Below are 11312 nucleotides of genomic sequence, written 5' to 3'. Positions count from 1 at the left end.
CCAGAGCAAGGACCCTAAAACATCCACATATCGCGTATTACACTGCAAAAATGTCCAACAGACACCACCAGCAGGAACTCTGCCCAGATTTGTTAAATAACTCCCTACTGATAAGGATTGCATCAGCTCTCCAGATACAGCTCAATCATGCCAGTGATTTTTTGCTGTCCTTGAATTTCTAAAGTACACAGTGAAAGTGTTTTCCTTTTTTTTTAAAGTGCTGTCAAAAATCAGACTGCCCCATATGTTTTATATTTTCAGTTCATTTGCTGAGATGGAGAATACCTTTGGGCACAGTCTTTGTTTCTTTAAACTTAACTCAGCTGTGCTACCCATACAGATGAACTGTTTTCAGAAGTACAGACCACTGTGGATTCTGTGGAATCTGTGGATTCTGTGCCATGTGGATGATGTCTCGCCTTGTGTCATTTTTCAGTTTCAGTATTTTTTGTCCTCAGTTTATGCATCATTTCCCCATTTCTCCAGTCCTCCTTGAACCATCTCAAAATTGGAGTTAGGCAGCAGCTAAACTGGAAGACTTGCTCTGACCATCCCTGCACTCCTTGCTGCAAATAATCTCCTCTGTTGAAAAATCTCTCCCGGTTGTGGGGGCAGCTTCCCTCTAGCACTAGTTCATGCAATGGGATTTTGTGAAGGGTCAGAGTAGCCTTTGCTCTTCCTCACAAAAATCCTAGCTGGATCATGCCACTGTGCATCAAAAAAAAAGAGCAGGGTCAAAAGAGCACCCACCTCATGCTGCCCTCCTGGCTGAGAGAGGAGGCAGCCCTGTGTGTGGAGGGTGCTGGTCAGACAGAGTGAGGGAGGCAGGGACGGATCAGGCAGGCCTGCCAAGGGCTTCGGCCATGTCCAGCTGTCTCCCTTTATGTTAACTCTTGCTGCCTCAGAGGGCATGGGAAAAGCAAACCCCAAGAGGAGCTGGCAATAACAAGGCTGTCCAAAAAGCCACCTTGGAGGAATGGGGCAATCTCCACCTTGGGCCCCTGCCTGCCACCCATGCCCCCCTGCCACTATCCTCTGCCCCCCACATCCTCCCCAGAACTGCCAAAGGAGCCTGTTTTACACATCTTGCCTGTCCATGAGCAGCCTTTCCAATGTCCACAGCCCCTCTGGCCTCAGAAAGGTCTCCTCAAAGTGACTGATAGTGTTGTCACACGTTCAATCTGCTCCCTTGGAAGGAAGCCTGGAGCTGCACTTCCACAACTCTGGGACACTTCAGACTGAGCAGTGGCTGAAACTGAATAGCAATATTCCATCCAAGCACCATTTAAAGACACCTGAATTCACATCTGGAGTGGATAGGGATCATCAGTCTGCAGAGTTTGGGGGAGGCAGGGGGCAGATGAGGACCAGCAACTGGACCAGGAAAAAGCAAAGATGATCAGGAGGACAAAATGGGGAACACGGGTTTGGACGCTGTCAAGAAAATGAGGAAAACAACATACGGAGGAGTGGAACTGGAAAACTGGGACTGGCTGAGTAGTGAAAGCATGAAAGGGCAAAGCACAGGCTGATGTTAGTGGGAAGAGTGATGCATAAATAAAACATGGTACAAGAAGCACAGAAGGCTGGGGATAACCAGGGATGCAGAGAAAGGCGAGCATGTGGCATCAGAAGAGAGCAAGAGGTGCAAAGCACCATGCAATGAAAAAGTAGAAAGATTAAAGGAAAAGCTTTGGGAGCTGAGAGGCATTGAGGGTCTCCTTTTTTTAATTTTCTGTCCAGAAATGCCTATGTAAGTTTCTGACAAAGCATCCCAAATCTCCCAAAAGCCCCCAGGCAACCCACAAAGGGCAGCTGGCAGCTGCTGTCTCCCACCTTCTTCATTGCATACCTACCACAGGGAAATTGTTCCACAGGGAAATTGACATTGTTGTCTGAGCTGTTAGCATGTCCACACAAATCAATAGTATGATCAATCCACATGTTTTCTTTGCTGTTTAGAAACCCAGGCTTACAATTGTGTTTCCATCTGCTGCAGCACACAGCATCATGTAACCTCTGTAGAGAGAGTCTGTACTAGGAGACTGCCAAGGACTCCGCTCCACTGTCCGAGATCACTTTGTTTTAGGAGAAGAGATCTCAAATGAAATATTTTGAGCCAGTGCAACACAAATTCCTCTGAAATTCAAGCACATTGAAGAAAAATATTTTGATTTTATTCTTCAGGAGGAAAAAAAATCACACTTCCCAGAGTGGTTTCTAGCTAAAAACAAAACTCAACAATGGACAATTTAATTTTCTTGAAATGGCACTTTCCCTCTATAAATGAATAAACTTCATTTTTTTTACTTCAAACTTTCTGTTGTTAATCTGTAAAGTACAGTACTGCTACCACCTCAACATTTTGAGATGTTATGAAAATAAAGCCATGGGAAGCACTCAGTTGCTATAGTAATTAGCATCACAGGAAAAGGCCAAGAAGAAAACAAAGGACTTTGTCTCCAGAACAAGGCTTAAATCACACATGAACTGCACATGCATTGGCATAATTAAAGGCTCGATGGCTCACACATATACCTCATTTCTGTCATTTCCTGAGAGATTTTTAAGTGACTTGGCAACGAGAAGAATGTTTGTATTAGTTATTGGTTTGTGTGTCAAAATCTATTTGATTTGCTTTAAATGAGTAATTTAGTCTCTTGCCTGGTTACTTGAGGAAATTATGAAATTTTAAGTTCTTTTTCCATTACAATAGGTACCTCATAAATATATCTAAACCGTACTATATATGTATATTTTAAAAACACTTAGGATAAAGCCTTTCAATTTTTGTTCCAACCTTTGTTTACAATCTATTTCTTTTGCTCTGAAAGGCTTTCTTTTTGCCACTTTTTTGTTCCACTCTATCTTCAGTAAAGAAGAAATGCTTCCTAATCACAAGACATGATGGGTCTTGCTACGTTTCCAAACCGTCTTATGCTTGGGTGCTTAAGAGCATTTGGCTTTGTGCTCTGCATCTAACCAACAACGTACCCAGGTGAGCTTCTATTGGGCAGGGACTTAATCCCTGTCATGTTTAATCACTACATTAAAAGATTTAAAGACTAATGTTAAAGGCCATTCAATTTGGGCATCACAGACCTACAGGATGCAGTTGGGAAAAGCCTGACAAAACCTGTTATAAATCTTTGAGAACAAAAGCCAGGAGAGCTGAGGAGGAAACTCCTTTTCTGTCACACCCCCTCAGTGAGTCTCAGACATCCACCTAGACACCTTGGGACTTCCTGCAAGTTTCACACACGAGGTGTGACTTGCACCATTTACTTAAACAGCTGCACTAAAAGGTTAGCTTTGGCTCACTTCTGTTCTGCATAACACCAATGAGAAAGTTATTAGGTCAGTACTGAAAAATTCCATCCCTAGTCAGTGCATAACTCTGCAGAGAGGATGACTCATCTGTTCCCCAGTAGAGAAAATGTGAGGGGACCATCTTGCACTCCCTCAGGAATCTGAACCCCAAATGTAAAATCTCCTGCTTGGATCCCACATTGTTGCAATAACAATTGCTAGCAGCAGTAGACAGGGCTGTTTCCTCCTCTCCAGCTGGCTGAGGTGTTAGAAGCCCCTCTTGGAGGTGTGGACTTTGCTACAATTCCCCAAGTACTGTTGCTCTGTGCTTAACTCAGATCTCAGGCAGCTGCACACCCAGGTTTGTCCTCTGGGGCCACACAACTTCAACGCTGCATAAACTCCACTGGCTTCCAAATCCAGTTCTCTGGTCCAAACCCAGTACAAGGCACTTTCAGCCCAAAAATTCCTCAGCTTGGGGACCCTGATGCTTACAGATCAACAGAGGTTGTCCAAAGCCTCTCACATTATTTTCCCAAGTGGGTGAAAAATAGTATTGTGATAGCAGTACATACAGTACCTTTATAATTGCTTTATCTGCAGATCAAATTTAGTTCTTCATAGACAGCCCTACAGCAATCGCCACTATTTTCAGCTATCAGAACCTGGCACAAACGTCCAGGGAACAACTCTCTTTCAATAATCGACTTCTGTCAGCACCCGCCGAGCAAAGACATCCCTCCCTGATGCTTTCCCTGCTGCCCTTTTATCTATGCTGCTTTGACTGAAAACATTTTCACAGCCACAAAGCTAACAATATCACACATCTTTTCAAACACCAAGTCATCCCCAAATGGTGAAAAAAAAAAAAAAGAAATTGTAAAACAGCAGACTAGATAGGGATAACCACTGATGTAGAATCTACATGATATAAAGGTCTTATCAGTCAGGTCATTCCTTATGAATACTCATTTAGATTGACCACATCTTCCAGTTATCCCCATTTCACTTCAACAGTATATGGATTCACTCAGACCCTTTGTTTAAAAAAAATTTAAAATAAGCATCAAGATAAAAATAAAAATTTTCTTTCCCACAGATGTATGATACCCCAATACAGGTATGTTCTAATACTCCAAAGCAACCTTTTCCAATGTTAGCCTTTATCATACATTTTCCTTCTTTTTTCCTGCATCAATGTCCCCCCCACACACACATAAATACAAACAGAAAAGCTAGGGAGAACAAAATACTTTCTAGACCAACCACTGCTAGCAAAAGACATTTGAAAATGAGACAAGTCAAGGTCTTTGTACACAAGAGAATTATTTGCTCAAGTAGGGCAGGAAAGACTTTTTTTAATGTAAATGTAATATAAAAGACCTTGCAGTTCAAATATTTCATCATTCATATGACTTACATGTAGTCTGTAGCATAAACACCATGAAAAGTGGTCTTCTCTTATGCTAGATTGATATTTATTTATTTATAATTTAAGGGAGTGGAAAATGAAATATGAGCACAAAGGAATTTTTAATGGCTGTCAGTCTGTGAGGTGGCCTCTCCAGTTCTCACTCACCATAAACGTGTGTCTATGCAAGGAAGATAAGGAACACATGCCCTCTGTGTCTCTGATGACATCTCATTATGTCCTCTGTGGGACAACATGACAGGTCTTTTCTTCTTCTAAGGTGTCATGGTTTAACCCCAGCCAGCAGCCAAACCCTATGCTGCTACTTGCTCACTCCCCCACCAGCAGGACTGGGGAGAGACTCAGAGGTGTAAAAGCCAGAAACCTCACAGGCTGATAAAGGAGATAAAGACAGTTTAATAGGAAATGCAAAAGTCATGCATGGAAGCAAAACAAAAGGAGAAATTAGTTCACTGCTTCCCACAGGCAGGCAGGTGTTCAGCCATCTCCAGGACAGCAGGGGTCCATCATGCACAATGGTGACTTGGGAAGGCATATGCCATCAATCCAAATGTCTTTCTGTTCCTCCTTCTTCCCTCCACTTTCCATACAGGGAAGGATGTTGTTTGGTGTGGAATGTGCCTTTGGTCAGTTTGGGTCATCTGTCACAACTATGTCTTTCCTAAATTTCCCATGGACTCCCAGTCTTCACACCAGCCTGGCAGTAGGAAAAGCAGAAAAGACCTCGGCTCTGTGTAAGCTCTGCTCACCAATAACAAAAACATCTCTATATTAACAACTCTGTGTTTAGCACAAATTGAAAACACAGCCTCATATCAGCCACTGTGAAGAAAATTAACTCTACCCCAGATAAAACCAGTGCATAAGGAAAGTTCAACCTGAAGAAGAAAGCCATTGTTCCTTATGTACCCCATATTTGATGTATCACATGTATTATATTGTATTATAATGTATCCCATTTGATCATAATAAAACTGTGGATCAGAACCTCACTTAGTGTTCAACTTTAGAGATCATGTCTAACTCTGAGTGTTTTGACACTAATTTTGATATTATTTTAATCTACTTTTAGTTCACAGGTTTGGCATAATTTTTCTGAAAGACAATAAAAAGGGGGGGAAAGAAAGATTACTTAGATATGACAGCTAGTTATATCTTAATTAGTTATGAAGCATATGACATGCTGTACAAAAATACTATTTCCAGCATTACAAGCATTATAGTATTAGAAATAATGGTACAATTTTAATTCCAGTTCATAAATTATTGCAAGCACTTACTGTGCTATACAACTCTTAGCTGAGGACCCTATAAACAAGCTTTTGAAAAATCTGCAGCTTTGACAGGGAAATCAAGCTGCAGTACCCACTCTCAGGGAAAAGATTTTCTTGTGCAAATCTTGCTTTTGAGTTCAGTAGGAGTATTTTTATGGATAAGGGAAAAAAAAAAAAGTAGTAGGGTGATACTTACTACATTTAGGGACTCATTAATTTAGTTTAAGAATGAAGAGCATAATAGTATTTGTAAGCACGGAATTAACCAAAATTGGAAACTGAAGGATATTCCTCCTGGAATGTAACATGCAAGTCTTACTAACATCAGTTCAGTGTACGTATTTTAATAAAAGATAACCTTCCCATCCTACACAATGCATCTTGCCACATTTCCATTCATTCCAAGGGACAGATTCTTCAGCAATTTTCAGCTGTTCACTCCAAGCTGGAGAGGGTAATCTGTGCTTTGAAGGAAAATTTTCCATTCCAACACAGGAGTTTGTGACTGAGTTTCAAAGATGCAATTCTTAGTACTTTGGGTCCAACAGCACACCAATTGAAAAATAACTTTTCATTTTCACCTCCTTTATGGTCAGTACAGGTAAGAAACCCTAAATAACAGACAAACATCCAGTCTTGTTCATACAGCAAATGAAAGGAGCTGCAACCCAGCAGACCACGCTGTGATGTCCACTGTTACAGGACCTACATTGTTTAAGGTTTTTACCCTACCTTGCCTTGTGAGTGCTCATCCAGCTTTACTATGCCTTTAAGTCTGCAATGACATCAATTTTGATCAATTCAGACACATGAGATTATATTAATTTTCAATCTCCTCTCTGGCATGGTGAGGGATACTTCTTAAATCAGATGTTACTTGTAAAGAATCATAGAAGCACTCCCCCATTGCTCCCTTCTGCAAAAGGTGGTGTCAGCCTTTCAGAGCACAGAATCACATCTTCTCTGTGGCTTTCAAAAATATTCTTTTCCACAATTGCAAGGCTGTCAAGGAACTTTTAGGCTTACAAAGGAAAACATGACAAGAAGTCACAAATAACATTCATTGTATCTGTTTGAATCTGATTCCCTTGTGCATAAAGAGCTCTATATTTCTTCTTCAGCATCTCCAAACAAAGTGAAGTGGCTGGTTTTATTTTTAAGTACCTGCAATAAATGACTACTGAAGGTTAGGAAAGAACTAGTACTAAAAAGCTTATCAGATCTTTAGCAACACAATAATTTACTCACAAGCTTGGTCTTTTCCATGTAAATAAAATAAAATCAGCATTTCACAGTTTACACAGATTAAAAACCAGCCTAGAAAATCAGAGCCAAACACTGTATCATACCTAAGCAGACTTTCTGAGAGACCAGAGAATGAGGATCCTGTTTTAAAATATATTTATTTTTACTTCAAATCAGTCTTGCATCCAGACAGCTCCAGTCATCATATTTGAAAGAGAAAAGCAGTGAGAGCAAGGATCTCTGAAGCACCTTGGTAAAAGTCCAAGGTCTATGTCCATCCCAAGAGTGAAACATTTCAATGCTTATTCAGGGAAAAACTCATGCATATTTTAAGCCGACTTTTCTCTGTCACAGAGGTTTTTACCTTCTCAGTGAAAATAGCTGTATTTATTTATCATACCAGAAAGAAAGTTTTATTTTCTAATCTTAAAAAATTCAAAATCAAGAAAGCAAAACTGAAAGCAAAAGAACAAATGCAAACAAAACCCTTTACCACAGATCTATGTTTGGGCAGTAGTTGGATCAATAGGAAGGGGATAGACGTTCAATGCTCTGCCAGATCAAACAGTTTTTGAATTCTTTTGCTGGGTACAAAATAGCCTGGGTGATCTCTTCTGCAATATGGGTATTACCAGTCTAGAATAAATTCCAGTTCTGGGGGTAAGAGGTGTGACAGGGTCACATGTCAAGTTCACATGGGTCAGATTCAGCCTCCAACACACTCTAGTGGGATCCCAAGCATAAAACTTCATCTGCGTGGTGTCTCTCAATCCTAAACTTCTGTGGAAAGCTCAGCACTGGGGATAGTGGTTGCCTCAGGACACAAACCAACTGTACTACTTTTAACCTCTGGGTTCAAACATAGTCATACCCTTTTAGATAACAAATTAACATTTTCATCCTCTTCTCCCCAGGTACACTCTTCAATGATCAATGCCTCCTAGACCCTTGTCCCTCTTGCTCTCCTCTGATATTCCTTGGAAGTAAGACAGGCAGCAAGACACAAAATACAGGAATTAAACTTCCACCTGATACTAAACCCAGGCAATTCACTGTGACAAGGCACATAAAGCAGCTTCAGCTCTCCATCCTCTTCCCCATCAGTCTTGTTTTCCTGAGAGGGGCAGCCAGCCAAGCATCTGATGTTTATACACTGCTGAAGAAATGCTGTGAGTTGTACATTCTACCTTTAGAGTAAGGTCATACTGCAGGGTAGGTCCTTATAGCTACAGGAGATTGAACTTGGTGTGTGGCTGTACCTGGTGTGATCTGCAGTGGCAACATCTACAGTAAAATGAGTACTGCTGCTGAAGAAAGGAGGGGGGATAGGCTTGTCTTCTAACATCCTCTTGCACCTAAGACAAGAGATGTTGGAGCTGTGGTTGATGCTATTTCTTCTCAAGCTAAATAAGGTTTCATCTTCATGCAGATACCCCTCGTGAATGCCCTTTTCAAACTGAAACCTCCCCAGACAACAGTAATAGTAAAGCACCTTATAAAACAACTGGGTGGAGAAAGCTGAATATTGATACTAATCACCTGAGCCTTCAGCTTTTCAATTATGTCATGATGACCTTTTAAAAATAATTTATAGACTGGAAAAAATATGGAGAGCTGGTTGAACCTGATTTCACCAAGGTGTCACTGCAGTGCTAATGACCAAACCATACTCTGTATTCAAGGAATGAGCTGTTTAAATAGGAAAGTAATAATGACATTAAAATTACAAAGAAGAAAAAAAAGTCATAAATTAAATTTGTCACTGTGTAGGATAATCCAAGGAAAAAGTGAGTTTCTGGCATGACACAAGTTCTCTTGGAAAAATAGAGTGCTCTTTCTCAAAAGCAACATTACAACTAGGCACTACGTGGTCCCTTTTTTAGAAAAACACATATTTGCACTGGGATTGCTTGTCAAATTTTACTTTTTTTTTTTTTTTTTTTTAGCCACAGCAGGTTTATAAATGCAGTTGCCTGCATCCTTAGAAGCATTATTAAGCACATCACATTAATTGCACAAAGCCATTTTGCTCTGCTCAGCAAATCAGACTTCTATATATATCTTGGGAAAAAAAAGTAAGCATGTGGTCAGAAAAACAGCTGTCAGTCAGGCTCCTCTTCTACAACCAAAACAATGGCTAGCCCAAACCTGCACAGCTATGTAATGCAAGGCAGCTTCAGCTGTGTTGAGTGCTGCAAAACATACCAAGGTGTCCCCACAAAATCTCTGAGTAAACAAAAGCAGTGTTCCTAAGCATCTTTCACAGCTATAATTGCTCAAGACTTCTTTCTGAAAAAAGATATGTCTTTCAGACTGTGAATGTAGAAAAATATGTAATACAACACAACAGCAAGTAAAAAGACAAAAAAAAAATTACCAAAAACTGCAGAATGGTCAAAAAAGGAGCATTTCCAGTTCATGTGTGCAGGTGACCAAGGGAAATTTGATGAAAACCTGCAGCAAACCACAAACCTCTCAGCCCCTGAGAAAGAACTGAAATTGCCTGTAATCTGCTCCATGTACAAGAAGACTGGAGGACCTAAGTGCAAGGCTTGCAGAAGGATGATACAATGGACTTGTAGAAAAAGAAATCCATGTGAGCTGCTTCTCCTTTCACCCCATTTCCTTCCAGAGGCCACTGGGCTGGGCAAAACATTCAGGGAAACAAGACTCTCCCTGACAAGCTTATTTCAGCAAATGAATTGTGAAACCTCCCTCAGCTTACAGGGAGGAACTGAAACAACCTCACTCGATCTAGATAAGTCTAGATAAGAAACAGAAGCCACTTCAAGACGACAGGAACCTTCACATCACAGCTTAACCAAAGCATCTATTTGTATAGAGAAAAGGGAGAGCAAGTCTGCTTTTCAGGACTCAGAAGTATGCACAGCCCTTCAGAAATGCCTGCATAAAGACGATTTCTTGAATCTTCCGGTTGCCCAGACTAAGCCCTATCTCAAAACTTCAGTATTTCATTCCATCACTGATGACCTTTTCCCTTATCTGTTTATCTGCAAAGGGATGCTGAAGCATTTGGCTTGACTCACAAAGTCTCTGTACGCTTCAGCGCACCCCTGTCTCCTAAGGGGTTACACTTGCAGAGCTGCACTATCTAATTTTCACTCACATAACTCTGTGAAATGAATGCCAAAAGAAGTATTATCAAACCATTTATACTGGGGTTTTCAAATTAAATGAGAACAGAACACACACAGCACTCTGTGTGTGTTTACAAAGACAGGAAACTATTTGCTACAAAGTTCTGAAGTGAGATATCAACATTACTGAAATTAATATGCAGCAGACTTGGTTCACGATGGCATTTCTCCAGCATCATAAGTAAATTGTGGATGAGGCTTGGGATTCTATTTTTAAAGCCTTTTTCCTCCTGCTGGGAACCACTGCCTATTCCATACAGCTTGTCTGTGAGACAAATTGTATTTGTTCCCTTCAGCAGTTAAAAAAACCTATTTGTTTCCAAATATTCTGATGTTAAAACTAGATTTTCTGCAGGACTTTCATTTCAGGACCAAGTTATTTGCCATAATAGTTGGTTTTTACTCTTTTACCAAGCATTACTTCAATAATGTAATTGAAGCATCTCACCAGAGCCTGCTCTGTGAAGGGATCACTGCAAAAGGCAGTCAAACCATTTGTTCTCTTCAGCTGCAGTCCATACCCAGGCCCTAGAGTTGTAGGAATTAGCAAGGAAGCAGGGAGGGAGTGGTGTCCTTTCCACTGGGAGTTCCAGTCACATTTCTACAAATTCGGAGCCTGATCAGCTGGGCAGATCCAGTTGCTTTCCAGCAGCTGGCTATACCAATGTAAAGTAGCTGAAAGCACTCATGGCAACAAAAGCATTTCTGAACCCTAGTATCTCATCACTTCAGAATATGTAACACACTTACATGAGGCAGGAAAGTACAATCATCCCCATTGTAACACAAGCAACTTAGGTACATCAACAGCCACAATTAGTCTACTGCTAGTCACACTATCTCAAAGTAAAAAAAGAAGACCCACACATGCTACAAAACCTAAAAGTGATCTAG

The sequence above is a fragment of the Pyrgilauda ruficollis genome, unplaced genomic scaffold, assembly GCF_017590135.1.
Source record: "Pyrgilauda ruficollis isolate IOZ18807 unplaced genomic scaffold, ASM1759013v1 scaffold22, whole genome shotgun sequence".
In the NCBI taxonomy this organism is placed as follows: domain Eukaryota; kingdom Metazoa; phylum Chordata; class Aves; order Passeriformes; family Passeridae; genus Pyrgilauda; species Pyrgilauda ruficollis.
The sequence above is the reverse complement of the archived record's forward strand: the minus strand, read 5'-3'. Positions refer to the sequence as shown.